Source organism: Halichoerus grypus, chromosome 5, assembly GCF_964656455.1.
Source record: "Halichoerus grypus chromosome 5, mHalGry1.hap1.1, whole genome shotgun sequence".
In the NCBI taxonomy this organism is placed as follows: domain Eukaryota; kingdom Metazoa; phylum Chordata; class Mammalia; order Carnivora; family Phocidae; genus Halichoerus; species Halichoerus grypus.
Genome location: NC_135716.1, coordinates 71,984,706 through 72,010,682, shown reverse-complemented (window position 1 = coordinate 72,010,682; position 25,977 = coordinate 71,984,706). Strand labels below are relative to the sequence as shown.

The following is a 25,977-nucleotide window of genomic DNA, read 5'->3' as shown; positions in this document are numbered from 1 at the left end:
GGTTGACAAGTTTGAATATCTGCAGGGTGAGTCAGCAAGCAGGAGACACAGGAACCTTGGTAGTATAATTCTAGTCTGAGTCTAAAGGCCTGAGAACCAGAAGAACTGAGACCCAGGAAAAGCCAGTGTTTCAGTTGGAGTCCAAAGGCAGGATCTTGCTGGTTCTATTTTTCTTATGATGACAACAATGATTACAATGAAGAAGAAGAAGGAGAAGGAGAAGGAGAAGAGAAAGAAGGAGGAGGAGGGAAGGAGAAGGAGAAGGAGATGGAGGGAAGGAGGAGAAGAAGAAGGAGAAGAAGGGGAAGAAGGAGAAGATTTTTAATCAAAAATTTTAACTTCTGAATCTTATGCAGCCTGGGAAAAAAGAAATTAAGATGCTTACTTTGAGTTTTTTAACTTTCATTCATTCAACTATATTTGTTACTAATCTACTCTGTAAAATATATTTATGAAAAATCTTTATAAGAATCTTTGCCTACAGGTATGCTCTCAAAAAAAGGAAATAACACATTATATAAAAAGCAATATAAAATAAGTAGCAGCTGAATACAAAATGAATGAAGAAAAAGAAACAAGTGATTAAACGTGAAGAATTAGAGAAGTTTTAATAGGGTGGACATTGTTTGTGAAGTGATATAGGAAAAAATACTGAGTGGATGTCATGCTCTGAGTGAAGAAGTATGAGCATATCTGAAGAGTGTACATAAGATATGATAGATTTCTTAGTATAGTTCTTTTAAGATGAGACTATAAAACTCATACTGAAGTCTTCACAAGTTTATGGTTTCTAAAATTGTGTGTTATAAATTGAAAGGCAAGGCAGTTTGATTTTACCCTAGAAAATAAGGTGATTGCTGACCCACTTGTAACACATTTCATGGTCACAGAAGGTGTGCTCTTTTTAAACTGTCAAAAAATTTTTATCATCTATATCAGAGAATTCAAGGAGATGCATTAGGTATACCTTCATTCCAAGCTTGCATAGCCATTTGCATGGTCAATACAACTAAAAATGCACAATATTTTATTTAATAAATTTATCTCTTGCTGGAATTTTCAGGAACTTTCCCAGTGACAAAATAAATTTTTTATGCATTGCTCCCTTGGCACTTACAATACACTACCATGTTAATTGTGTGCTAAGAGGCAACTTGATGTAGAGTTTCCGGATCATCCAAAAGCTTTGCAAGAAGCTTTCTTTTACTCTTTTACTCTTACTTCCCTTTTTAAAAACACTCACAAGAAATGGTTCTTGAGGAACTCCTCCATCTTTTGAAAATTCTCTGCAATTTGTAGAATTAATCATAAACTTTGGAAAGTAGGTGCTATCATAATAGTTGATTAAACCAATTTCATGTAGAGGGCACCTTAATGGCAATTCTTGAAGTCTCCCCTAATTTAATCCTAGTATTTATTCAATGGACTTTTTTCAGCCACTAGATTTCAAGGAACTTTTTTTAAAGGTCTAGAGTGTTCAGAAAAGAATAGGCAGTGTTTACCCTCAAAAAATGAAGTGGCAGAGGTAAACAAGGAAACTGTTAATAGTGTGTAGTGTGATTAATACTAAAATAAAGATATGCACAGAGAGACCTGTGCTCTGAGAGACCAAAGTAAGAGCAGAGAGGATAATCACTTAAGAGCCTGTTGGAGACAGACAGGCAAGGTTTCTATACAAGGTTAATGCTTAAGCAAAGATGCAGGAGCTAGACAAGAAATGAAGCAAGTGACAGCACTCCAGGAAGAGATGAGAGAGGTTAAATATATAAGGAAAGTTGGTACATCCAACATAACCCGCCTTCTCTTGTTACACCCTGGTGTGTCATCTTGATCTTTTCGTGTATCTTTTCACAAGTTCTCAGGTGGCTATCATTTACACGCCACACAAGAAGCATGCAGTAGAGGTCACCCAATGATGTTCGAATCATGTGAACAATTTGTACACATCAAGTAAGTCAAATTTGCTCCATCATTTAGGCACATTGGAAGTTAGCTACTGAGAAGTCAAAATAACTGGAAAAAACTGGTACTACCTGCATGGCATCATTTCCCTGTGTTAAGATGACTGGTTCTCTTTCACAGGAAGACTTCTTCTGATACTATCTGAAATAATACTGTCTTGGCTTTGCTTGTGTTTTTGCTTTTAAGTTATTCACTTTGAAATTAAAATACTTGTGAGATGGATTTTAAATTCAAGCTGTTATCACTCATTCATGTCTTAGTATGAGGAAGTTTTAGATTCTGTTCTCTTAGCAGCTTCTGATAGGGAGAAGGGGTGAAAGTATGATGATGAGCATTGTTTGAAGAAGGGAGAGTATACAGCCACGGAAGATGACTATAACTCTAAGAACTGGAGCTGGAAATACCTCATTCTTGAACATAGAAGGCTCTCAATAATATTTGTTCAATGAATGAAGAAAATGAATAAATAAAATCTCAATGATTTATAATTTTTTATGGAGCTGTTTCTAATAACCAGAAACTATTCATTTTATTCTTCCCTTTGACAAAGATCAATCCTCAATGACAGGAAAACATTTGGAAAATATTTTTGTGGAAGAAGAAACCTTTCAAATTCATCTTAATGTTTGTTTTATTACATGGCAGTGCTTTTAAAAAACCAAAGGGAAAAAGGTACTTAAAAAATAAAAAGAAAATAGGGTAGAGCATAAAAATTTAACAGGGACAAGTAGCATCCTGACAAAACAAAACAAAATTCAGGGAAGGAATTGACTAATGAGAAAAACTTCTACGTAAGACAATGATAATATTAAATAATTGAAGGGACATAGGCATAAGAAGGTGGGGCTTAACAAATGTGTTATAAGAAATCTAACACAAAATCTGCTGGCCCAGGAAAAGACTGTGGAAAGGATATTCAGCCGCATTTGAGCTTCCAGTTCACTACGAGAAAAGGCTTGGAGCCATGCTGGCAAGAGTATGAGAAAGAAAAGGTAGGGGTGCTTGGGTGGCTCAGATCATGATCCTGGCTTCCTGGGATCGAGCCCTGCGTTCAGCTCCACCCTCAGCGGGGAATCTGTTTCTTCCTCTCCCTCTGCCTTTCCCCCCTGCTTGTGCTCTCTCTCTCCCTCTCTCTCATGCTCTCTGTATCTCTCTTTCTCAAATAAATAAATAAAATCTTCAAAAGAAAAAAAAAGAAAAGGCAAAGTTAAGGGTGCAAATAAACAATTAATGATTTGTATAATGAAAAAGAAGAGATTAATACTTTTTTAGCATAAAAGCACCAACAGAAAAAATAATAATTCATAAACCAATATAAAATTCCTAACTCCTTTCTTCCTGAAGCAAAGAAGCAATCAATTTGTTCTGCGTTCCCAAAGCGTTGTGTTTCTAACACAAAGCAGCAGTTCCTCATCACACTCCAGTTGGTTGTCTTCAGTGGATCATGTTGCTCATGTGAGGAACATCTCCAGGGAAGGGTCAGTGTGATAGCTGTCATTTTGTTCCCAGTCCCAACTGCTTAATCCAGAAAAGAAACTCAATGTGGAACTAAATTAAGGAGCGGGGAAAAGTAGCATAAATGGAAACTGTGGAGAAGAGGAAAAAAACTACTCTTCCTTTCTTCAGATTCAGTTTCTTTCTAAAACATACAATCCTCTGTCAACACCTAAGGTTTTCAACTCGTCTCTCTCACCAGCTGCTCCTTTCCCTGTAATGGCTACTGAAGGAAGAGCTGCATTCACTGCCTCCATGTGTTCACACCCAGTCAGTCCCTGAATCCCTGACAACTGGTTTCTGCCCCCCATCGTGGATCTGAAACATCCCTCTTGTGGCTCCTATCTAGAATTAGATTTCCAGGCCTTCATCTTCACCTACCTCCCTGCAACCTTTTATATTAATGACCACCATTATATGAATCCCCCTAAATATACACCATCTGTTCCTTCTTTTCTGTTCACTTTACTCTTCTGTCTGGGTTCCTTGTCCTTGTCTGTTGTTAAGAGATCAGGGAAGATGATTATAGTGCAGAGATATTGAATTGTCAATGAAGGGAGAGTCTCAGACAGATTAGAATAACTTCACAAGTGGGAACCTAGAGACAGAAATCACTGTGAGATCATTTCTTTTTCTTTTTTTTTTTAGATTTTTTATTTTATTTATTTTAGAGAGAGAGAAAGAGAGTATGAGCAGGGAGAAGGGCAGATGAGACGGAGGAGAGGGAGAGAAGCAGACTCCCCGCTGAGACTGACCCCAGGCTTAATCACTGAGATAATTTTTTAAAACCAGATATAGGGAGTCAATACTGAGGGAAGAAAAAAAAGCCTTAAAAATAAAGACAGTTACACTTCAAGGTTGTACAGGATCTGGACAGAATTTAAAAGACTGGTTGTAAAGATAAGCATAGAATATTTCAGCCCCTCCAAAATAAATTTTAAGACGCCATTATTACTCACTTACTTTTTCAGAAAATATTTACTGAGCACTTACTATGGACATGTCATAGGCACGGGTTATAAAGCAGTGAATGAGGCAGATGTGTTCCCTGCTCTTAGAGTCTAAGCAAAGCTTACTCTTCACTGAATGGAATTAGGACTTTAAGGGAAGACTCAGGACAAATAGTGCATGCCAGAAGAAGGAGCCATGCAGGAAGAATGGCGGATTAAAGTACTGTCCTGGATGAATTGTTAGACTGATAATGGAATAACACGTGGGAGAATTACTCCTCTTAGCAATTGCAAGGTGCACAAGGATTTGTTTCACAAAGAGTTACTCTTGACTCAAACTCATCTATGTCATAAATCTTACCATGGGGCTTCCCACAAGGTAGAATCTGCTCAGATATGTTAGGAATAGTAGTTACTGACCCCAAAGGAAAGGGAAATGGAGAGAAAGTGGGAAAGCAGGAAGGCAAGAAGGCAGGCAGGAAAGAAGGAACAAAGATTGGTTCGTTGGTTCTGATCTTATACATGGAAGACTAAGTTTAGAATGAACTTTGAAGTAGCTAAATTTTTTACAAATTCAGTGGAGCTTACCTGAAAAAAGTTGGAGAACAATCAGTCATGTCCTCCGTTGCAAAGAAAAAGTAGTGACAAAAAGGAATGATCTCGCTACCATTTTCATAACGGAAGTTAGTCCAAGCCTGGACAATAAAAAAGCAGAGAGTAAAGCTATGTTTTGAAAAGCATCTTGGAGAGAACAGATTGCATTTTGCTGTACCCTCTGACAGCACAGGTTTTGGATACAGCAAAATAAAGTTTGGTTCAGGGAACCGCTGTGCCTAAGTCTTCAGGAATTGGGGGAAAACTGCCTTCAAGACAGGTCTCTGGAATTCCAAGACAGGAAGAGTGTCTAATAGTTCATAATGTCTTATGATCTTTCTGGAGACGAAGGAGAAAGAGGATCACAAGACACTGGGTCTGTGGAGAAGGAGGGTAATAAGTTTGCTTGGAACATTCTCTGTTACGAATGCTCATAAGAGGAAGTAAAATCTGTGTGTCGAGATAGAGCCCATTTCAGGGTGCCAAGATAAAGCAACACTGTTGATGGACTGGAGATCCCCTGGGATCCCACCACAGCAAATTCCTAAATTTTGCACGATGAGAGTGTTGAAAATACCCCTACTTGAGAACAGAGTCAATTTGTAAGATGAATGTTTTCCTGGGAATTTAGGATGCGTAGGGCATGAAAGAAAATTTCTCACAGCAATATAGTTCAAGTTCAGAAATTAGCTGGCATCCTGTAAACCTAAAATAGGGAGATTGCCTCTTCGCTCTTTTCTCTAAGGTTTCACTGCTATGGCTCTTGGCTAATTACATCCACAGCAGTGTAAATCTACACTGAAATATTCATTTACTTCCAAAAACATACTTATATTTGATGCGCCTGTTGAGATATACCTGTTGAGAATGGCATGTTGGCTTCTATATTTTGTGGATGTGGGGCTAGAGCCAAGGTATTCAATTTATCCCATTGACATGTGGATTCATTGGAATTGAGATCAGTGAAGTGTTCATGTTAGCACTCATTCAACTTTGTAGATGCTGATGGAATTTCCCACCCTCCACTTCCTGGGAGGAAGGCTGAGGATGCAGCTGCTGAGGGGGACATCCAACTCACATGGAGCATCTTTGTGAGATCCCCCTGACCAGGACACAGTAGGAGGAGATGGCAAGGAGAAAAGAATTCTGGATTTTAGTTTCCTTTCACTTAATCTGAGAGAATTTATTTCATTTCTTGGACTTGGATTTCTCTCTGGAAAGTTAATAATTGGAGGTACCCATGGGTGTTGTATGTAATAATACCCCAAATTTGGGAGTGTTTTGTGAAGTCTTTTATTCCCTAAGCTCAGAATTTCATAAGAAGTGGCCTAAGCTTCCCCATCATTGGATAGGCGTGGATGGCGTGTGAAATTCTAAGGTTGAGCAATTTTGTTTGCTCTTTCCACTTTGCACTCACTCTTTTATGAGAGTAGAGAAGTAACTAAGGAGATCAGTGATGTCCTGGCTTACACAGTTCCACCTTTACTTGTTTATTTGTTTGTTTGAGATACCAAGGCCACACATAGTACCCGTCCCTCATCTTCTAATGGAAAAGCTGTCCATAATCCTTTACCCTCTACATCTGAAAATGTTGGGCAGGTCCTAGGTAGCGTGGATGCATTTAATTTGGAGTGGGAGAGAGGACAAAGGCCTACAGAGCTCTTTAAACTGATTGCCATGAAAGAATCTTGCTTTGGGGATTATTAGGAAAAGAATTTCAGATTAAATTGACAGTGAAAATAAGAGCCCTAAGCCAGGAGTCACGTAGCCTGGCGCTCATTCTGGATTCTCATGAATTTTCTACTGCAACTCACTTCATTCTCTTAGACCTGCCATACCCTTCATGTTGCTTTTGTAAACTCAAGCTTATATCAGACTGTTTTGGTTTCCTTTAATGTTGCAACCAAGAATTACTGAGAACCTGTTATAGGCCAAGCTCTACATTGGACTCTAAGGAAATTACTGTCACAATTGCTGATTGAATACAATATCCATCCCCTCTTGGGTAGAACATTCTAGTGGCAGTGTCAGGCATTAGCAAATTGTAACAAAAACTATAATTACAATTTCAAGAATGCCTTCCTTCTTTGCTGCTTTAATTTATTTTTAGCGTGTGTGTACTTTATCTTCGCAAGGAAATGCAGTTTTGAAAATCGGCATCCACAAGTTGAGTAACACAAACCTAAGTTGCTCCTGACCTACTCCTTAGTGTAGGAAGTTTAAGCTCTTGGAAAGAGAAAAAAAAAAAAATGCATTTAGCTGCTTAGGGAAGGTCTGTGAACTTTAAAATTTGTATTATAATCCCTGTGTTTCAGGCATTAATGTATGAACCGAGCCCAACATTTATTCGCTGGAAGAGAAACTTCAAGAATCCATTTAAGTATCTGTATCAGTGCCTGTCACTGTTGAGAAGCACCATAGACAGTGTATAGCTGATCTGGTGTCTGTTGGCTCTACCATGTGCAACACAAATGTTCAGTCAGCACTCCCACAATGATGCCGGTCAGTTTTGTCTTTAAAAGAATCAACCTTTGGCATCTGTATTATTGCAATGTTCTTGTCCTATTTAGCAAATGTACAGTAAATGGATGTGACTAGTTTTCTCCAAGCTTGCAATTCGAAGTTGTTATTTTTGTCCTAAAACCTAGGAATTTGGGGAAAAAATTGTTTCCTCTTTAGTACCCATGACAGCTTCATTTTCCTCACTCTTCTTCAGTTCCAAAATCTTGGGAAATTTTGTTTTCTTACGGGTTTCCTTTCATTTTTAGCTTCTTGGTAGCTATTTTCTTATTAAAATATTCTTATTAAAACTTATTTTGTTAAGTAAGCAAAGTTTCTTCTCACTTAAACTTTACAATAGGAGAAAAGCAACTAACAAAAGTGTAAGATAATTGTGAGTATAATAGTAATCGAGCCAAATTCTTTTAGGTGCTTTTTTAATATCCCTGGGGCTCCTGCTTAGGAAGGATGCCAAGGGGGCCCAGATAAATCCCAGCATGTTGCTGTACCTTATGTTGAATGGAATCAACCAAGAACTCATGTTGTTTGTTTCCAGTAGCTCAATAGGTTGAGAAAAAAATATATATATTGTTTCGTCAACAGAGATATATACCAAGTGTACTTAAATTTTATATATCCAAAATGGACTCAACAGTGTGTATATGTCATTGTGCTGTTGTGTCAAAAGAAGTGTGACCCTAATAAATGTAGAATGCCCAAATGACCCAGTCTTTGCAGAAAGATTTCTAAAGGCATACAATTTAATAGTCACAGGTGATTTTAAAATAATCCCATTTTAGATTTTCGTTCTTACAAAGACACTAAAGCAGCTCTAGTTCATAACCCTCAAAAATATCAATTGAAAGCCCTCATGCTCAATACTCAGGCCTCTCAGTTGCCCTAAATTCATGAGAACTTCTCTCCTGACCCAGCTTCTCCCCTTTCTTCTTTCCTGATCCAGCTTCTCCCCTTTCTTTCCTCTCACTACTTTTAGTATATGGATCATCTTAACCTCTTCCAAACAGAAGAATATTCTTCCTCTCTAGCAAAAAAAAATCAAATAGGGAAATAAATACCCAAAGGAGAATCATCTTCATGGGCAGGATGGCTGGAATAAGGCTGTGAGCATCACACTGAGTCACACTGACTCTTACAGAGTGTTCCCTAAGAGTCCTTGCTGGGCCTGCCATTCTATTCTCCCATCCAATGAGTAGCTATCGAGCCATTTACCACATTTCAGGGACTATTATACACCTTGGGCTGAAACTATGAGCAAGAGAGAGAGCATTTCTTTCCTATGTTATTGTTTCTATTGCTGCTGTAACAAATCACCATATACTCAGTGACTCAAAACAACACACATTTATTATCTTCCAGTTCTGTAGGTTAGAGGTCCAAAATGGGCCTCACAGGACTGAAATCAAGGTATCTGCAAGCGTACATTCTTTTTTGGTCGCTCCAGGGGAATCCATGTCCTTGCCTCTCCAGCTTCTAGAGGCTGCCCACACTCCTTGGCTCATGGCTCCCTTGCTGCATCTTCAAAGCCAGCAATGGTGCAACCCCATGAGGAATCACATACTCAAGGTTTTCAGGGTTAGGATGTGGACATCCATGGAGGTTATTATACTGCCCACCAGTGTAATAGGCCGCTCCGGTTAGTAGAAAATCTAAACCAGCAAGCAGGTAATCAGCATACAGTGGTGGGGAAAGTCTGGGAATGCCTGGAAAGGTCACCCAGCAGAGATTTCCAGGTTAGAGAAGCCTCTGGTCATTATTCCATAGTCATGGCTCTCTCTGACTTTCTTCTGCCTCCCCTTCTACTTTTAAGGCCTCTTGCGATTACATTGGGCCCACCTGGATAATCCAGAATCATCTCCTTACCTTCAAATTAACTGATGCTCAGCCTTAATTCCATCTGTAACCCCATGAGAAATCACGTACTCATGGTTTTCAGGGTTAGGATGTGGACATCCATGGAGGTTATTATACTGCCCACCAGTGTAATAGGCCGTTCGGGTTAGTAGAGAATCTAAACCAGTAAGTGGGCAATCAGCATACAGTGGGCTTAGTGCTGGTGGGGAAAGTCTGGGAATGCCTAGAAGGGTCACCCAGCAGGGATTTCCAGGTTAGAGAAGCCTTTCCAGAGAAAGTGATAGTGAAGCTGCGATTGGGGAGAGAAGTAGGCAGAGTCAATGTATGTTGTGGTAGTAGGGGTAGGAAGAATATTCCACAGAGATGGAATACCAAGCACAGAGCCACAGAAGGCAGAGAGGGAAGACAGAGCATCTTCCAAGTCGGGAACTGAAAGAAGTTCCTTATGGCTAGGGCAAGGACTCAGGATAGGGAGGGGCATGTGAGTCCAGAAAAGCAAGAGAGGACCAGATCAGGAAGAGATGTGTTGGCCTTGCTAAGTGGGAAGTGGGGTGAGGCCCCGCCCTGCTAGGAATGCACACCCACTGCAGGGTTTCAGCCAGAGGTTGGTTGGCACTGCATTGGCATTTGAGAAAAATCATTCTGGCAGCTGTGTGGAAAATCAATTAGAGGAAGGTCAGCCGGAACATCTTATTAGTGACCTAAATGGGTAAAAGTAAAAGATCATCCATTAATTAGCATAACAGACTAACAACCTCATGTCAAGTTAACTCCAAAGAAAAGCAATGTTAAGGAAGAGACCTGAAAGTTTGAGATGTGCGAAAGTTACAGATGTGCTCAGATCTAAGTGCTGCTGATTATCAAAAGAAACAGCATCTGGGATGAAGTGGGGAGGATGACTATTTGGAAAATGAAACCTATGAGAAAAATATTTTTAAAAAGTCCCTATTGGCCACAGGGCGCCTGGGTGGCACAGTCAGTTAAGCGACGGACTCTTGGTTTTGGCTCAGGTCGTGATCTCAGGGTCATGAGATCAAGCCCCATGTCTGGCTCTGTACTCAGCACGGAGTCTGCTTAAAATTCTCCCTCTCCCTCTGTCCCTCCCTGCCTCCACACGCACGCTCTTTCTCTCTCTCCAAAATAAATAAATAAGGGGCGCCTGGGTGGCTCAGTCGTTAAGCATCTGCCTTCGGCTCAGGTTATGATCCCAGGGTGCTGGGATCGAGCCCCGCATTGGGCTCCCTGCTCCGCAGGAAGCCTGCTTCTCCCTCTCCCACTCCCCCTGCTTGTGTTCCCTCTCTTGCTGTGTCTCTCTCTGTCAAATAAAGAAATAAAATCTTTAAAAAAAAATAATAATAAATAAATAAATAAATCTTTTTCTTTTTAAAGTACCTATCGGCCATATTAGAAACTTATCTCAAATCACACCTAATTATTGCAAACATATGCAAATTGTCTGTAAGTCAGCAATTGGTGCTAATGCACTAAGGGCATAAGCAGATCATCCTGTGGTCCCGTTGTCCTGTGGGAGGTGGAGGATGGGGGACTGCTCTGTAATACGACATTATACCGCACTGCATAGATACAATGTGTAGTGGAATTAATTCTACAAATGTGTCACTTAGCTTTTAAATGCTTTCGGTGACTTATTTTTACCTCTCTTGCAATTTAATTCCTCCCAGATACTTGGCACTTCTTTCTCATCAGTAAGATCTGACCAGTAAGTCTTTTCAAATTCAATAGACAGCAAAGTGTCACATCTCCCCCCCAGGATTCTGGTCCTCATTTCCTTGACAATTTGTTCTGTATTTAAGATAAAATAAAAGAAAAAGTTCTAATTTAAATCTTTCAAGATTTATGAGAAGCATACTCTCTGCTCGGAGAAGTTGAAACCCAAAGCATTGGAAAATCAGATGCATCAAGGAGAGTTTTTTATACCTCTTATTTGTACTTTCCACACTACCTGAGGTTGCCAGCTTGGGTAGAACATCTCGTAACAAGCTTCCTGGTGAGAGTTTTGACACTTCTACTTCTGGTTCCTATTGGAAATACCACAAAATAAGCCTTCTGTGCAGCATTTCAGTAATTCTCATGCCAATTCAGGAATTACAGAAAGAGAAACTTACCCCCAAACTTCAGAACTTTAAGAGGCTGTAGTTCGAAATTAGTGGTCAAGCTCTAACGGCGCTCCAAAATCCCTGATTTGAAGATAAGTGTATCAGGAAAGAAAGCTTTTACTTGAAAGTAACAGCAAACTGGATTAACACAGGCTTACACGGGAAACATCTGCTATTGACTTAAAATCAAAATCAGCAGGTAAATCTTCCAGAGCTGGGCCAGCCACTCCGCAACACTGAAGTTAATCACTGTTTCCTATCAGCTTCAGCATCTGAAGATTTTTCTGGGACTGACCATGAATTTGTTGTCTAATTCAGAACCCTTTTGAGTATGAAAGGGGCATTATCAATAATTATACTGGGGCAGCGGGATTCACCTGGGACTGTCTTAGGCAAATGAGCACATATAGTTACACAATTTTTTTTCCTCAGGCTGTTGCCTCGTTGTCTCAAAATGGCTGTCACAGTTCCAAACATTGTTCTTATCACCACATTCAAGGGCAAGAAGCAAGGTGAAGAGGACATGAGAGCAAGCTTACTTTCCAGGCCTGCCCCTTTATCAGAAACAAGCTGCTTTCTTGGAAGCCCTCATTAGATATCTACCTATATCTCATTGTCACTATTAGCTGCAAGAAAAGCTGAGAATCTGTGTCAGCCAAATAGAATCAGTCATGGGGATAAGCTTGGAACAGTAAGAGCTTAACATCTGGGGCAGGGCCCAACAAACAAGATGGAGCTCTGTTAATAGGGAATAAGGGAGATGATTTGGTCCATACCAAACTGTGAAGGCCTCAGCCAATGTCAACTTTCACCCTTTTAAAACAGGGAAATTGTTAGGACGTTGGACTTTGAACATAACTCCATGTCAGAGTTTCTAGTGTACACCAATATTCAGGTTTTCCTTTTCTTGCTCCATATACATCTAGTTTATATTTTATACCCTCCCTTGCATTTAGATGTGGCCATATGGCTGACTTCTGATATAATCTGTGTCATTTCTAGGAAACCCCATAAAACCCCTCTAAGGGCCATTTTCCCTCTCTCCATGCACTAAACAGAAGGGAGAAAACTCTGGAAACATAGAGGAAGGTGAAGCCTTGGGGCAGAAAGAGCTTGGGTTTCCTAATGATGACACATGATAAGCAGGTCTCTGTCCCCCGAAGGGGCAGTGACATGTTAGTCACCAAAATACTGAGTTGGATTGCTAACATTGGTTGGTCTGTCCCAGAGAATACCGTCCATTTTAGCAAAATTTCTTATCACCTGGATTAATTCACTTGCCTGACTTGGGGGGGAAAACCACTCCATTCTGACCTTCTTAGCAGGTAGCACAGAGCCCAGCACAGAGTAGGTCCTCATTACATGTGTCTAAATGATTGAAAGGAAAACCCTAACAGAGAACCAAATGGACTCTTCCGTCTGGCATCTCTAAATGCAAACCTAAAATACAGGGGACACTCTTCACATCATATTCTGTGTCCACAGGTAAAGGAAGTTCTTGGTAATAAAACACTAAATCATTTTTCACTTTTGTTTTCCAAAATCAATGTGTCCCTCACTAACTGTCCCTCACGACCAGGCAGGAAGGAAACATTTGTCTTCCTGAGGAGGTCCTTCGTAGGCAAATCAACGTGGCTTTTCTTCACCTGCCATCATGGGTCACTCGCAGGGGCTGCTCGTATCCGTCCTGTCTTCGTTGTCAAGTTAAAACACCTGGTAGACCGGAAGCTGCCACGCATGAGAGGCACCCGAATCTATGTCCAATATCAGTCGTCTCTGTGACCTCTCTGAGCAAAGAGCTGCACACCCTCTCAAGTCCTTTCCTGTGGGCTCCTTCTTGCGGCCCCGAAGGAAGTGGTGGGGGTGAGGTGGGGACCCTGGCTCCCCTGACAACCGCTGTGGGGACTTCAGTGGCCAGGGGGTCAGATGGGAGCCACTACCAGGGACTGCTTCTCATTGTAAGGATTTCATTGGGCTCTTTCCTGTGATCCTTTGTTAAGCCAGTTATTAAACAACAACAATGAATAATAGTAATAGTACTAATAATAAGTAAAATGATGAAATTGGTTTTAGAATAAATTATATATCTTAAAATATCTTTGAATGTGCCTCACCTGGACTGTGTCACCGGAAGCAAATTCAGGGTGACATGAAGTAACAAGCACGCATGTGTCGAAGTTAACAGCATTGGGCTGGGGGCAGAGCGTCAACTTTACCCTTCACTAGCCACGAGGCTTTGGACCAGAGTTTGTCCTCTAATTTTCCATATCTTAAAAAAAAATGGGGACAGTAAATAGGTTTCAGGGTTTTGTTGGGAAGAGAACATAAGATAAAAGCTTGGCTGATAACACCTGTCACTCGCTGCACGCAGTCTGCGCTGTGGGAGCCTGGACAGTCGGATGTCATTTCCTCTCTGGGAGGAAAGGGGCTGAGAGGATGCCCTTCCTGAACCACTGAGCACCAGGGTGCAGAGCCGGGTCAGGGGGCATTCAGGACTCCACGTTCCGTGCTAATTCTGTGCTCCTAGCAAAGGGCCTCACGCTCCCCAACTGCATCCTGGCTGTATGTTAGATTCTTTAGGGTCAAGGGCCACTCACGAAGGTGCTATTTCATTGCAGTGAGCAGCACCTATAAGGCTGGCCTATGTCTAACACAGTGCCGTGATGCTGAGCCCTTGGCAAAGGGCACAGAGGCAGAGGGCGACCGTGGTGCTGTCTCCTTTTCTTAAAAGACCTAAAAAATGAACCGCAATATCAAAAGAAGGAGTTCTAACCACCATGCACGAGTCCAAGTTACCCCTTGTGTGTGATCTTTCCAGTGCCGTAAAAGCCAAAGCAGAGACTCCCAGGCAGAAACCAAGCACTTAGGGGCTGCAGAAGCGGGCCTGCGCGTCTCAGCCCTGCCGTGCTCCCCGCGTTCAGTGCTCACGCCGCACGGGCGGGTGCAGCATAAACTATAGGAGCAGTGCCTTGCGAAGCCTCTTTTCCGGAGTACCCTGCAAGTGGTTGGGGATACCCTTAAATCTGGGCATGGATCTGTCTCCTAGCATTGCTGATTACAGCACAGCAGCTGCATGAACGTTTCCTCTACCCAAGTGACAAGGATCTTTTGAAAATTCTGCACCAGTGCCAATAGGAGAAAAAGAGAGCACCCAAGGCTTCTCACTGGCAGTGGCTCTGGCAAGAATGAGTGTTCCTAAGACAGCGTGCACCGCTATCCAGGATCTCAAGAGTCATCGCAGAGGATTTCCTAGAAGTATTGAGTGTTGACTCTGTGTTCCACGTCTGGTGGCACACAGCCCCCCTGACCCCACCCCTCTTCAACCCGAGTTAGCTGTTTTCCTAAATCTTCAGCTCAGGGTCTTGGGTTGTGCTGTTGCAAAATCCAGGCAGAAAATACCAGTGGCTGATTTGACAAGCTTGGCCCAATAAGAAAATTAATAAGGAATTAATTTACGTGATCAAGTAATTAATTAAATGGAAGCTAAATTGAAAGCCTGTTAGATTTTCTAGTCCAATTATTGCATTCAAAGTTAAAATTATCAAATTCAAGGTGAGACATCTTACTATTTTTAACTTGTGATACTTAGCTTCCTCCCCAATCCAAAACCTCAATTTTAAGCTGTTTTAACATTTAACATGTGCGGGGCTTATATGTTCTACCGGAAGCAAAATACACGAGGCTTTTTTTTTTTTTATGAATAGGGAACCCCACTCTGTGCTTTGCATGTTATTTTGTTTTTGTAACACCGTTCTTTAGGGTTTACTAGGTGCGGGGATGTATTAATATCTCATTTAATTCTCATAATAATCCTCTAAGAATGTTTGTTAGCCCCATCTTTCAAAGGAGGAACTTGAAGCCCAGAGAAGTTAAGTAACTTGCCCAAGGTCACACAGTAAGCTCAGAGCTGTGATTTTCCTGCCGGAATCTGGCTCCAGGGTGTGTAAGTTCCTACCACATCTGCCCTCCTATTAAACCCTGCAGGAACTCTCGCCACAGTCTCTAAGAAAGGATGTGCTTCTTCCTTTGCCTTCTTGTTTCCTTCCACGTGTTTGAGGGCCAGAGACTGCTTTTGATAAATGTTGGCTGAGTAAATAAAGGTAGCAGTATTATTAAGTTTACAAGAAAAAATGGAAGCTCCAAGAAGCTAAGCAAGGCAGAGCGGAACCACTCAAGGTTCAAAGTCGAGTCTGTCTGCTTTTAAAGCCCATGGCATTTGCCATTCTCACAGCGCATGCAACCGTCCCGTACGTTCACCATGGAATTCTTACAGCGTGCATTACCGTTTATGTGCTTACAAGCCATTCTCCTCAATTCCTCCGAGAACTTTTTCTGGAGGCGGGGGAGAGGGTGGGGAGATGGAGTTTAGTGGTAGAGTCATTTTGTTCTTGGCATCCCCGGTACCCCACGATTTGCAACAGAGCGCACCAGCAGAGGTTTGTTAGAGAAGTTGCAATATAAATGAGAGCATGAAGGGTGACTTAAACAACCATGCCTTTATTTGCTTCTTTAAAACCTTTCCTTTGCTTTTTTTTTTTTTTTTTTTTTTTTTTTACACAGAAGGCTCCAGTCAGCAATGAGGTCATTTTTATTCTATCACTCAAATTTTGCTTGAGAAAAACATTCACAAGCATCTCCCTCCAGAAATCTTGCAATCAATTTGTTTAGTCATGGGGGCCCTGCGGCCATCTGCTACTCAGCTGCCAGAGCTGTTTATTCATACTTTTGCCCATTCATCTGTTTCGTGTTTCCTTTTGTCCATTTCTCACTTAAGATAAACAGAAACCTATCAGTGTGTGACGAAAGCCAAGCCTCGGACTCTGTGTGTCATGAAAATAAGACTATTTGTCAGGGGAGGGAGGAACAGAGGGTAAAGGAAGAAAACCCACTTTCTGGTTCTTAAAAGGCAGAAGGTCATTTTAAATTTCTGATTATGTTGTCCTCTTGTAGCTGACCTTGGCAATGCCCTTTGGATTGCAAAAAACAAGAGGGGTGTGACATGGAGCCATTCCAGTCACACAGACTTTGCCAACACAATTACTCCTTTTCGTATTATTTAAAGAATTTCTGATGATCTCACCTGGGCAGAAAGCCTGCTTTTCCATTTCGGACAACATGTGCATAGAATGGCGTAGGTTTTGCAAGAAAAGAGACACCATTCTCTTAGAAACTCAGAAACATGAGGGAAGATATTATTAGTAATTCCTCACCATCCATTTCTCATCACTTTGAATTGATCCCTTCCAATTACGTGTCATAAGTGACAGAATGCCCGAACCAAACCGGCTTAACCAAAATGAAATTAATTATCCCTCATACCTGCAAAGTTCCGAAGTGGGGCTGAACTCACGAAAGGTTTGAGCAGGATGTGCATGAAATTGCTAGGGCCTGGTTTCTTCTGTCTTTCATCCCTGTGTCTGTGTGTGAGGGTCTCCTTGTCCTGTACTTCATACAGTGGCCAGTTGGAGATGTGAGTTTCAGTGATATGTTCCCAGGTACACTGCAAAGGGAAAGGATTTACTCCATTTGGTTCCAGAAGCCTCAGCAAATATTTCCTCATCATTCACTGACTTTGATGGTGACATACCTATTCTCCAGCCCACCACTGAGGCCAAGGGGAGCCAAGGCACTGATTGGCCAGGATTCAGTTGACAACTCTGAACGTTCTGCTGGAGGATGGAGAGGTGGGTTTACGCTTCTGGAACTCTCTAGTAGATCCCCAGAGATAATCTGTGGCTACTAACCCCAGAAGGGCAAACAGGTAACAAACAAAAGATCCGGGTGGTTAACTGAGTGATGGTATCTGCATACTATGGAAAATTATTCAGTCACAGATTTTTTCATATGATAACATTAAAATCAAACAATATGCATCAAATGACCTAATTATGTAAAAACCACTACATTTCAATATTAATGTTTTGTAAACAATTACTAATATTAAATATATTAATATCTTAATATAAAATAATTGGAGGAGATGTGACAGGGAGTGTTAGTTACCTTGTGGCATCCACTCTCCCTTTTGCTCTTCTTTTTTGGAAAAAAAAAAAAAAAACAAGAACGGAAACAAGCAGAGAGAACACTGTATTTTTGCACATGCTTGAGAACTTGGAATGAGAGAAACATCAGCTATGGGGACTGTGACAAACCAGCTAAAGGAGAAGCCATTTACTCAGCTCCGACAGATATGACAGCTAAGGAATACAGTCCAGTTTCTAGAACTAGTCTTTTAAGAGAAACTAAGAATGAGATTTTTATGTGGATTCTCCTACTTTTTTATACTAATGGCTACTGACTCACTTGGGCCATATAGAAAGCCAGTCCTCTCCTAGGACTTATCACTCCTTTGGCCATAAGGGTAACAGGCTGGGTATGTAAAAAGATAAAAGGAAACACCTACCTCTATGCCAATATCTACCTTACAACGAGAGGATTGATCAATTTAGTTAGACTTACTCTACACAAATTACAAAGAAAAGAGATGTTATTAATACCATCTTAAAGTCATTATCCTCTATTGAACCTTACTTCGCAGGACCTTTAGACAGATAGTCTAAGATACTTACAACTTTAGCTAAAATCAGTCAAGTGGACATCCGACCTTTATCATTGCTTCCCAGTGAGTTTCTTCTCAGGCCTCAGCCAGGATCAAATTGAGAGAGTGGAAAAATTTTACCTACACCATTGGGATGATTTTTCAGATGTCTTCACGGGGGCCATGTAGGGCATATTGATTTCTTGAAGTTAAATCATAGCCTCCTCAGTTTAATTCCCAGGAGCTATATGAATTCTCTAGTTCAATAAGTATGGTTGGAGTTGGAATTGCTATATTTTCCAGAGTTCCAGATGCATGAGAAGAACAACTCAGAGATTCTAGCAGAGTGGAAAGCCCACCCATCTGTTTTGGCTAGTCTATCAAGTTGGCCATCCTAGTCTTAAGGAACTTTCTTCATACAATTGTTTAAAATTGTCACGTGAGGGCGCCTGGGTGGCTCAGTTGGTTAAGCGACTGCCTTCGGCTCAGGTCATGATCCTGGAGTCCCGGGATCGAGTCCCGCATCGGGCTCCCTGCTCGGCAGGGAGTCTGCTTCTCCCTCTGACCCTCCCCCCTCTCATGTGCTCTCTCTCTCTCTCTCATTCTCTCTCTCAAATAAATAAATTAAAAAAAAATAAAAATAAAAATAAAATTGTCACGTCATTATTTACATGATAAAATTCCATAATTTCACTGAAGTTCCAGGTCTAGACTGAAATGTGCTAAAACTTGAGGGGCTGCTGGGTGTGGCTGGTGCCTTGGAGCAGCTTGCACATGGGATAGTGTCTCATACACCACAGATGGCTGGGCTCAGGTGTACAAAGAGATATTTGTATTATGTGCCTGCACAGCTCCAGGTCCTCAGCGTGAGATGAAGTGTGGTTCCTACCCTCAGGAAGCCCGTAGGATGGCGGCACCTCAGAAAGTAACACAGCAGCCCTTACACACCCACTTCTCAGCAAACATCCCAAGCATCAGCTGGGCCAGGGTCCCTCCGGTGGAACCAGCCTCTCCTAGAAGATCGGAGTTACATCCAGAAGATAGAACCAGACCATTGTAGCTTCAGTAGGCTCCTTGATATTTTGTGAATTCTGACAGTGCTAGAAAGAGTTCCCATTGACCTGAGGAGGACAGATGGATAAAGAATATCATTCTTCAGAATTGGACACCCAGGAAGACTCTATTGCTTTGCTGTCAGTGAGCTAACTTGTGGGGGAAATAAACTCAGATCTGTTGGCCTTCGGAAAACTAAAGGCTTGTGACTGAAAGTATTCGCCCTTGTTCATTTGGTCATTTCTTTCCTGGTCCATTTATCTAACAAATATCTGTGGAGCAGCCACGTGTGCCTCTGGAAATCCTTTCCACTGGCTTAAAGGATGTTCTCTTGCTCTGCTTCTCTTGCCCTTCTCTGTCCCTTCTTATACTTCTTCTTTACCTTTCCATGTTTGTTCCTTAAATGTCGGGGTGGCCTTGGTTGTAGCTCCATTACTCCCAGTTCGACTACTTCTTCTGCCAGTTCTGCTTTTCTCACTCCCTCCTCCCTTAGAGACATTGTCCCTGTAAGTGCACCCCAATGAATGTAAAATAAAGCACACACATCCCCATCTCAGGGTCTATTTCCAGGGGTGCCCTGCCTGTCACAAAGTCTCTCCATGAATTGACCAAAGCCATTCTTTCTTCCCCACATGCAGGTCCATTTTTTGTTGTTGTTGTTGTTGGAGAACTGAATCAAACAGATTTTATTCAACTTTTTAGGATGAGGAAAACAAATGATATAAAATAAGTCATAAGAAATGCTCTCTTGTACTATTTCAAACTACTTTCAATGTTTTACAAAATGCTCACACAGCAAATACGAAAAGCTTTAACATAGTCTTATAACTTCTGCTGCAATAAATGCAACATTAACAAACATACAAATTTCTTCTGTACCAATCTTAAAAGAATTACTGAATTACTAATTTTTGCAATGTTATTCATACTTATTTTTATCCATATGTATTTAATGAGATCATTGCCAATACATACATTATTTTCCTTAACTTTATTTTTACATTAAGCCCGGTATCTGTCATGCAGCCATCAAAAACCTTCCAGAAAATTACACAGGTTTGTAGTCCAATTTAGACTCTAGCTTCTTAGAATCAGCCACTTTTCTGACTGCTTTCATGAAGTCTTCCTGTACTACAAAATCATGATCAGCACGAATTGCAAACATACCTGCTTCAGTACAAACATTTCTCAGGTCTGCTCCATTAAAGCCACCTGAAAGCGTCACAATTGCTTCATAATCTATTTCACTATGCTTTGTAATCGGACCTGCATGGATTTGCAGTATATCTAATCTTGCTTGTTCGTTTGGTAAATCAATATGTATTTTTCTATCTAATCTTCCTGGACGAAGCAAAGCAGGATCCAGTGTATCTGGTCTGTTTGTAGCCATGATCATTTTAATTCTATGTAGAGTATCAAATCCATCCATTTGATTCAGTAACTCCATCAAAGTTCTCTGAATCTCTCTATCAGCTGAAGTACCCTCAGAAAACCAACGACCACCAATAGCATCTATTTCATCCATAAAAATAATGCATGGTTGATGATCCCTGGCATAATTAAACATTTCTCTGATCAAACGAGCACTTTCACCAATGTACTTGTCTACAATAGAACTAGATACAACCTTTAAGAAATTGCAGTCCAGCTGGCTAGGAACAGCTCGTGCCAAGAGTGTTTTTCCTGTGCCTGGTGGTCCATATAACAAACAGCCTTTTGGAGGTATTATTCCTACACGCTGGAATAATTCTGGGTTTGTAAGAGGTAATTCTATCACCTCTCTTAATTCCCGAATCTGTTCTGATAGTCCCCCAATCTCAGAATAAGAAACATTCCCAGGGTCCTCATGAGACATGTTGTAGACCAATGGATCCACCTCTCTTGGCAAATATCTCATGATAGTTAGTGTAGTCATATCCAAAGCAACTCTTGTTCCTGGCTTCAGCTTACTTTTATCAAGCTGTCAACGACAACCCACAACATACTTTGGTCCATTTGTAGCTTTAACAATGAATTTTTCTTCAGTTAGTTGCTTAAGTACTTCACCCACAATCTGTCCAACACTCTGTAGGGCCTTCAGATCATTTTCAGACTTTTCATACTGCTTGGTAAGTTCTTTTAATTGCTCCCTTAACTCCTTGAGACGGCTGTCGATCTCCTTGTGCTCCAGCAGCTTCTTGCGGTAGTCCTGAAGCACCTTATCTCTAGGGTCCGCCATGATGAGAAGCCGTCGCTCATAGGGGATGCCGGGAATGGCCATGGCTGCTCAGGGCTTTTTTTTTTTTTTCAGTCTTCAAATATTTTTAATTGGAAGGCCATGCATTTTTTTTTCAGTCTTTAAATATTTTTTATTGGAAGGCCATGCATTTTTTTTCTTCTGCTTTCTCAGGGACCATTTATTCTGAAACAAACATGAATTTCATTGACATTGGCCTTTATATTGTATGAAACCAAGTCAATATATACAAATCAAGAAATAACCAAAATTGACCCCATTTCCATGAATGGTGGGGAGAAAATAGCAGGTAGATTGTTCCTTGCAAAGAGGGTTTTACTGCAGAGTCCAGTTCCTCTGGTTCACAAAGCTTCTCTCTCTCTGGACATACAGATATTTGTACATGGGAGCACCAAGTCCTGCAGTGTCCCCATGGGGAAGCCACACACGCGCCGGGACTCTACCCTATGCTACATCATTTCAGTATTTCCATTCGAGCGTCCTCGAACTGGTCACATCACCTGGCAGAGCTCAAGTATCTTAAAGTAGGCATCAGTGCTTTTTCAAGTCTTCTGTTTTATCCCAAAAAGCCAAGATAATTTTGCATAATAATCATATACGTAACACTTATTTCAACACAGAAAAATATCCTCCTCTACCCCCAAAATCTTCAGTTGAAACCCTCAGTCTTCTGGAATCTTCTGCTGACCCTCACGTGACTCGAGCCTCAGGGTAAGAAGCACAGGCCTGGGCAATGGCTGACGATCTTTACCAATGGAAAGAACACCAAACTCTTGGGTCCTGCATCAAGGCAGCCCCACACCTTCTTAGGCTTGTTCTTCTCTTGCCAATATGGTGGATGTTCCAGATCACTGTAGAATTAAGTCTAACCTGAGGTTGAGCTTTCAAATTATTCTGCTGATAATAAATTGCAGACTCTAAATCTTCACACTTAGGTACCCAGTTTTTCACAGGGTGATCCAAGGCCATCCAAAAGGATTAGGCAAATCAGCCTGTCATAGACCTGGTCTAGACAGGTCCATCTTCACTTACTCAAAATGAATCTTGATGTGGGAAACAAAGGCAAAAGAAAAAAATTAAATTTCCTGACTGCCTACAGCCCATTGACAAGTCCTGGAAACAGGTAGAGTGACCTTCCTCTGGGAGCTCAGCTGCCTTGATGTGAATACTTAGCTAAGGGCAAAAGGCAATCTTGGCTTGACATTATCTCGACCCCCAGGATCCTGTAAGTCTTCTTTAACATATAAAAAATTCCTTTGAAACTTCCTTTGTCTCTACCCCCCAAGATTCATGGCCCATCTGAAGGGTCTCATGACTAAGGTTTTATTAGGAAGTAATAAATGACCTTTTCTCAACAATAGCTAGCCCCTCAAGGTCCTGGAATCCTTGCTTCCAAAATTCCTTAGAGACTTACGCTATCCCTAACCCCCTCCCAACTTGAAAGTATCTCATGGGCCGCTTCTCATGACTCTGGTACAGCTCTTTCTGACCACAGGTCCTGTCCCCATGCTTTCATAAAACCACCTTTTTGCACCAAAGACGGCTCAAGGATTCTTTCTTGGCCGTCGGCTCCGAACCCCAACATTTCCTACATCAAACCCCACCTCACCTGCCACTTCCTCCATGAGGCCTTCCCACTGGATGTAATCCACATTCCTCTGAACTACAGATACAATTATCACTACCCCTTTTAATAGTATTTATCATTTCTACTTTATTTAATGTCAATGTCGCCTTTCTTTTATTGCAATGGTTATTCTTGGAGGTCAGTGCCTATCTGCTTCATTCTTATATTTCCAAAGCCCCTAGCACAGTGTTTATTGTTGTCAAAAGTGGGAAAAGATTAAATCCAAAGCTGACTGTCTGTTTTGTATAATGAATGGTCACCTTTAATCCTTTTTCTGCCACTGTCATTAATTTATATTTATTGAGAAAATAAGGTTTCAGTGATATGATAAACAAAAACCAGAGTTGGATTATATTTATATTCATATTCATATTTTTATTATGTTAGATTACTATAGCCAAGTACAGCAAAAAAAATTCCATAATGCCAAGCCACCTGGTCAAGCTGCTAGGGAGACCAGGGCACCCAGATGGGAATCATGATAATTGTGACATCAAAATGACTGTGGATATTGTCAACTATTATCCCTTAGGAAGGGGTTACTACTTGCTACGTAATGTACTGAATTACCTGTATTATCTAATTTGATCCTCCCAACAACCTTATGGCATAAATACCATTAAGGGCACTTAAAAAAAAAAAGGAAACTCAGGGAAAGAAAACAACTTACTCTTACCCATGGTCATGTAACTAATGAAGGCACGCAGCTACACCCAATCCTATAAAGAATACTCTTATCCTTCTCCCCCTGTGATAGAACCACTCAGTGAGTGTTAAATCAGTCTAAACACACAATGTCTCTGAGAATGTCTGCATATGATACATTCCGGGTTTTATCAGGTGCATCCAGCTGCACAGCACGTAGGACCCAGCCTCTGCTGACCTTATGGCACCAGCAGCTCTAGTATAGTATTGTAACTGGGGCTGGGACTCCAGCTGGGAAATCTAGGGAACTCATCTAGCTCAACGATGTCATGTTGCCATCAAACCATACTATACTTTAAGTCTTCATTGGAATACCAGGGTCTTGCATTTACCATGAGCTCTCACTCCTATCAAGCATCCTATCATTCAATAAATAACTATTTGTGAATATTTAAGTTCCTAAAATAGTCTCAGGTTTATTCCTGGCATTTGGGTGTATGGTGGTGAACAAAACGAACACACTCTGTTGTTCACTACTTTCATCCTGACACTAGACTACAGCCTAGAAAATACTAATTGCTCAAAAATACTTGTTGAATGAGGAATGAATGCATGAATAGATGGATTTCTGCCTTAGCTCCTTGACTTAGCTTCTTCCCCATCTTATCCATGTAGCTCATGTCTTCAGGTCCCAAATTTTGGTAAATAAATTTTCCTTCCTGGGCCAGCATTCCTGCAGCTCTCCTCATCCCCACCCCCTTCTCTGACCAACTCAATGGTTGGTTTAATTTCCATTTTTCAGTTCCTGCTAGAGGGTACCAACCAGTGTTAAGTGATTGTACCAGTCAGTTTAGGCTAAGTTATGCTGTGGTAACAACTGAGCCCAGTACCTCAGTGTTTAGGAAAACAAAGATAAGTTTATTTTTCATTCACATGAATGACTGCTCATCAGATATAGCTTTACTCTAGAAGCAGCATATTTGAGATATGCTAATATCAGTTCTACAGCAAAGGGAGATGACAGAGTCAACAAATACCTTTTAGAGCTTCTGTCTGGAAGGGGCATTCATCACTTTCATACACATTCATCAGCCAAAACAAGTCATGTGACCAAACCTCAATTCAAGGTTTAGACCAGTACAATCTTTCCACAGAAAGGGGTACCATGAGTCATCTGACAAAGCCTAATGTCAAGGAGACAAGGACATGTAACCCTTCCATGTGAGGGGCAGTGAATCAAGCCATGTCAAACTGGCCCTTGCCAACCTGGAAACCTACATGGATATTCTACCCCCAAATTCACTGGAAGCCTGATTACATTAGAAACTGAAGAGGTCTTTGAAAGCTCCTTTGATTGAAGAAGGGATGTAGTAGTATCTGAGACGCCCTGGAGACAGTACTGATCCCACAGGGATATTCCAAGAGCATTGTCTTATCATCTAAAGCTTGCAACTGATGACCTTCAAACTTCCTTTCAATTCCAGGTTCTGTGTAAAAGAAAAAAGCCCTGAAAGAGTCTTTAGAGAACACTCAGCAGTAGATTTCACTTTTACTTTGTGGCCATGATTTTAACATCCCTTAAAGTAGGAATATGAAATATGGGAAGAGGATAAATCAAGGACATTCAGGATTATTCTGAAGCCAGAAGAGGTAAAGCATCCATATTATATAGTTTGTTACTGTCTTCTTATTGGAAAACTTCCTGGTGATTGTTGCTCTTTGTGACTATGTCATTCTCAGCAGCGAAGCAACACACAAGACCAGCAGCCTCCATCTCCTTATTTATTAATTAAGATTGCCCTCTGACCTGCTGCTGGTTTAAAACCTTGACATTTTCAAGGTTGCCCTTCTCCCTTAAGCTTTGCCTCACTGCTACTAAAAACTGTCTATCTGATCATTTTAAAATCAAAAATATGGTTTTAATATGGAGTTTTGGTGGCTTTCTGTTTCTGTCGTGTGGAAAATTGGAATTTAAACTATCCCACACCAATGGGTAGGAGGTATATAAAGATAAAAGAAGATCAGTAAAGAGGTTCATAGAAATAGCTAAAAATTGAAGCAAGTCGGTGAAGAGGGCTACTGTGTTTGTCCTGGCATCATTTCTATGAAGAATTCCAGAAATCTCTATCCCTCATTAAAATAAAGATCTAACTCCAGCTCGTGTCCCTCTGCCAGCTTCACGGATCACTTCATGGGGAGCCAAGTTTGGCATCCTCAGACAAAGGTGTGACACCACATCAGGGAAGTTGTGGGCGTGGCCTGGCCGGGGAGGGTCCTGTGTCTGCCAACCTATCAAGCCTTGAACAGAACTTAACCACACTGTGACTGAAGCAGCCTGACCTCAGCGTGTCAGCAGGAGCAACAACTGTGCACCCGTCAGGTGTGAACTG

The 25,977-nt window shown here is 41.2% G+C and overlaps 2 pseudogenes; both read right to left on the bottom strand.

Moving 5' to 3' along the window:
* LOC118522059 (heat shock cognate 71 kDa protein-like) overlaps positions 1 to 19,578 on the bottom strand; it is a 56,633-nt pseudogene extending 37,055 nt beyond the window's left edge.
* Positions 19,579 to 20,022: 444 nt separating this feature from the next.
* LOC118522134 (26S proteasome regulatory subunit 10B pseudogene) lies at positions 20,023 to 21,354 on the bottom strand (annotated as a pseudogene).
* Positions 21,355 to 25,977: the final 4,623 nt, after the last annotated feature.